We start from the raw sequence: 4,973 nt of genomic DNA on the forward strand, positions 1-4,973 counted from the left end.
AAGCATTTGGTTTTAAAAGCACGATTGGTCTAAATAAAGCAATGCTACGACCAATTACTAACATGGATCCCAACACGTCTAGAAGACATCAACAGTTAACAGTAAAAAGTGTTTGATGTGTCCAAACTCATTACTAACACATTTATAACTCTTCAAAGGGAAGAGTTTAGAAGCACGTTTCACATTTTTCAATACTGTCACGCAAATGTAATGACAACGAGCCTGTAGATCACAATCAAAAATTGAAAAACAAAATATATCTTTTTCAAATTCTGCTTTTACAATATTTAAGGATAAAAATGATAATACTTCCCTCAAACCTGCCAACCTTGCAAAAAGAGTTTATTCGGTCAATGTTTCGGTCCTGAGACCTTCATCAGGCAAATTGCTCAAAAACTCATTTAATTACATAACAAACCATTAGGTGTATAGCCTTACGGGATCGACCTAAAGATCTTAAATCAAACTCTAGGACATGGCAGCCATCTTGTGATTGGTCGTTGAGGCTAATGCTAATGTAAAGTCATATGAAAAACACAATTTTCATTTGATAATAATGATAATGGCTTACACTTCTATTGCTGTGTTACCAAGTTACACTGTAGTCATTATTCAGTCACTCCATACTCAGTGGTGGTACTGTTGTAGCCACAGCTGCCCTGGGGTAGACTGACGGAAGCAAGGCAACCACTCTGCGCCATCGACCCTCCGACCACCACCAACCACTCACTCACTACATTCTGACCTATTGTGCATGTTGTAGTGATAGGGGAAACCAGAGGAGAACTGGAAAACTCCACACAGAAAGGTCCCGTCCGGCCGGGGATCGAACCCGGGACCTTCTAGCTGTGAAGCATGAGCGCCGCAGTGATAAAACATCATAATGTGAGATACGGTAATTGTTTATGATTTGTTGTGTCGTCCAATGTCCGCTGGCTGCTCTGCTTTTTGGCCACAACACTAGGGGCCGTCATTGCTCCGCCATTGCTGTAGTACCTCCAGATCGCCGCAGAGCTAGACATTCCTCCTGTGATAACTCTGGGTTAGTTACAATTAAGGGGACCAGGCTGGTTTTCGTAAGAAGAATTTTAGAAATCTCGTACTTAATGAGGATCGGACTGTTAGCATTGGAGCAGCGCGAGCTACACGTCACGCAAGGGCTGAGTCTGCAGTGAAGATCCCGCCCGTATGCCCTTTTTAGGAACATGCTTCGTCAGAGCTGGGGAGGGGGAGTCTGTAAATCCGCCATGATTTCGGCCATGAGCGTGGTCATTATGGAAACGGGGAGGAGTGAGGAGAAGCTGTCCGTTTATATATACAGTCTATGGTGTCGTCCGAGCACTTTTTCACCATTCGTTCTACAGTTAGTGTATTCAGTGTCTCAAGCTCACAAGCTACATATTGGTCAAATTCTGTCCATTTTCTTGTCTCAGCAGTTTGTGCTCACACAAACAAAATCATTGTTTGGGAAGGAGCCATTTCTATCTACCATTTTCTTACTTTGGTAGCTTAAGAATAGATAAACTTTTCTTAATGTTATGTAATACAATTATAAAAAGGTCAAATGTATGCACCTATATGATGTAAATATATACAGTCCTGTAATATAGTATTAAATAGTATGAAACAATGTAAATATACATGTTAAATTTAGGTTAAATGATGACAAAAAGTCTGTGCAACAATAAAAAAAAGTAAGCAAAACTTAATTTTCTTGCTACAGTAGAGACACAAGCAGTCATGAGGCCAATCACAATATGGCCGCCAGAGTTGCTGTTCGTTCCAATGTATTACTATGGCCATGTTCTATCTAGACTTCTATTAAAGATCTTTGTGTTGAACCAGTGCAGCTGTCTTTCTTTCATCTGCTCACCATCAGAAACAGAAGTATTCAGTTCATCGCAGTACGTGCAGAAACACAAAATGCAGATGTCTAACTGTTGACGAACTACACTCAATCACACCCAACCCCACTTCTGCTATCACACATTTACACCTTTTTTTTTTAACTAGAAATACTGTATGTACTTCCCTCCATCTATCTTCTAGTAAATTTAACCTTGCAAAACCTTCCGCACACCGTGACAACCGAAAGCTCAGAAACAGAGCGACCTCCGGGGACCTGCTCGGAGCTCTGAGGTCGAAGGTTAGCATGCTACCTCTGCTCTTCACAACCTAACACGTCGCCGACATGACAGGCCCGCGGAGGATGTGTACATACGCTGCAATCTGACACTTGGACAAATAAACCGCAGCATGCTCTGGTTCGGAGATATTTATTTAAACATTGTGCTGCAAAAAAAAAAAACGCATGTGAAAACAGTGTGCGCTTTTCACATTTACGTGTTGGGGGAAGCTGAGAGCGAGGATGTGAACGTGTGAAAAGATGGTCGTAGATTGTAAATAGTTTGTCACATGTGCGCTTTCTTTGAAATTCTCCAACAGATTTGTTTTTCTCACACAAAGACGCCGCGCACCATCGGGAGAACACAGATGAGCTTTTCTCATGGCTGGAGTCCTGAAGCCGGAGCGTAGAGGCTGCTGCAGGGAGAGCGCTGTGTGTCACACGCTATAGACACAGGCCGCTCTCTGTCGCTGTCAAAGAGCTCAGTATCTGTTACAGGGCCATTGTGAAGGCTCCGACTGCTGAAGGCGCCGTGTAAACTAGCACACAGACGCTGAAACACGCCAGCGATCCAACTGTCAGTCAAGCCTGTGTTTACCCTAGACTTTTAACATTGAACAAGTATCTGTCATATCGTCTGAATTCACATGCTTCGGCCACTCTAGTAAACAAGATTGTGACTGGGTAAATGAGAATCTTTACACATCAATCCTTCTGTACTGCTCTCAATAATAGAGGTCTGTAGAGGCAAACCGGCCCTATGCTGGTCGCCTCCTGGCTGCTGATTTTTTAGGGGTTCCCAACGCGTGTCTCCACAAAATCACTCCAATGTTGTGCTTTATTGGCCCCTATGACCAATTCCTTTATTTTTGTACACAACATAAGATGTCCACATGACACGGTAAGAAACAGTTTACCTCAAAACCAGCCGGACCTGGGTCACTGATTAGGCCCCTTTTGTAGGGAAATCTAACAGTCAATAAAGTTCACCAGCGCCCCCTACCGGCTGGGAGAAAGGTGCATTTTGGCTCCTACAAGGTCTCAATACTCTGCCTAGACCCCAGAGGGAATGAAATCTTAGAAGATCACTGCATGTTTTACCATGAATCCGAGCCAAAAGTGAGGAAAGAAAAGAAATATTGGCTGGCAGTGGCTCAGTGATAATGAGTGTGGAGCAATAATGGATGCAATTGTTTACTGGCTTTGAGCATCTAACACTGGAGGAGTCTGAAAAGAGCATTGTAAAGACAATGACTGACCCTGAGGTTGTGTCATTTTACCGCTGCTCTGATATTATCCTATTTTTATGTCCTAATAGCCAATTATCTTTATTACCATTTACCTATATGGGTCATTGTGTCAGAATCAAATACTGAATTATGTTTTCTTTCGTAAATAATGAATAGTTCACTCTTTACTCTCCCGACGTGCTCTTGTTCCCCGATGAACTGTCCATATAATGTGCGTCAGCTGTGGTCATGATCCGAGTCCAGCAGACGTTACTTCATATTCAAAAATACATGTCTGGACAGAGACAGACAGTGGTACAGGCCAGACTGAATTATTAAGACTGACAGATGTAATATTTTTATAGTGATGGTGCATAATGTTTAAAATTTGGTGGGAGACAAAAAAGTTTGGGGCCAAAAAAGAAGCACAGAAGAGACTGCTTGTTTAAAAAGCAATTTCCATATGGTGCAGTTATAAAGAAGAACAAACTCATTTGAAGTCATGGCCAAACAAACTGGGAGGAAAAATCCGATGGACTATGGTTGTGCTGACTCAAAGCCCAAATTAGTGTTCATGATTTTTACTTGCAATATTCTATAATAACAAGAAAGTCCAGTGATTGTTACAAATTCCCATATAGTGGCAGAACTAGAGTGAAGGATCATGAGAGACTCAAGTGTAACGTATTAGCTATGGAGTAAAGTAAATTTCCCATTCATTGTTTCCATTGGGACTTTAACCTCTAATGCGATACCTCTAGTTCGGCTTTACCCAAATCTAAACGCTTCTCAACTGGAGAGTCAGTGTAACGCCTCATTTAAAAGTTCCGCGTTGTAGTCACTCTTGACATTGGTTTTGATTGCTTTTTGTTGCTTTTCTGTTGCTTCTTTGTCACTTTTTGTCACTCTTTTGTTGCGTTTTTATCCTCGTTTTTATCGCTATTTAGACGCTTTTTTCAAGAAGCTTTTGGATTTTGGTAATACCAAACTGGAGAAAGTATGCTCAAGCTTAAGGCCTCTAGGGGCATTAGTTACTTAGTTCTGCTTTAAGAGGTAAAAAATCTATGTTTTTCTATCCTTGACAGAATTTGATGTATGTAACTTTGATTTTCTGGATTTTTACCACGTTGGCATCATCGGACACTCCTCCCTAAAATGACCTCATAACACTCCATAGCCAATTTCCTGATGAAGGTCTGGCTTCCAAAAAGTTGCACTTACAAATAAATTCTCACCATTTGCAGTTTGACAGTGGCTACCCAATAGTTTAAACTCTTTCCATTATTCCTTTGTTTCAAAACCCCAAAAAACGGATTCCACAAAAATGAATGGGAAATTTCTGGTAACCAGTGATGGCCAGACAGTCGAGCTTCCACCACTGCCCGTGTACATACAAGCAGTCGGACTGAAATCACACTGGACTGTGATTTTTTTCAGCATTATTACACTGTCTTCAAATAGCTATAAAAACATGTGAAAACTGTGTTCACAACTATGACTCATTTTGCACGACTCCTTTCTATTACATAACAAATCCAACATACAAAAGCCCTCTGTCTTATCAGTCACCTTTCCGAGCATGGTTGTCTTGTAAAAAGGAAACTGCTGCGGTCGGTCAG

Source organism: Gobius niger (assembly GCF_951799975.1).
Source record: "Gobius niger genome assembly, chromosome: 17".
In the NCBI taxonomy this organism is placed as follows: domain Eukaryota; kingdom Metazoa; phylum Chordata; class Actinopteri; order Gobiiformes; family Gobiidae; genus Gobius; species Gobius niger.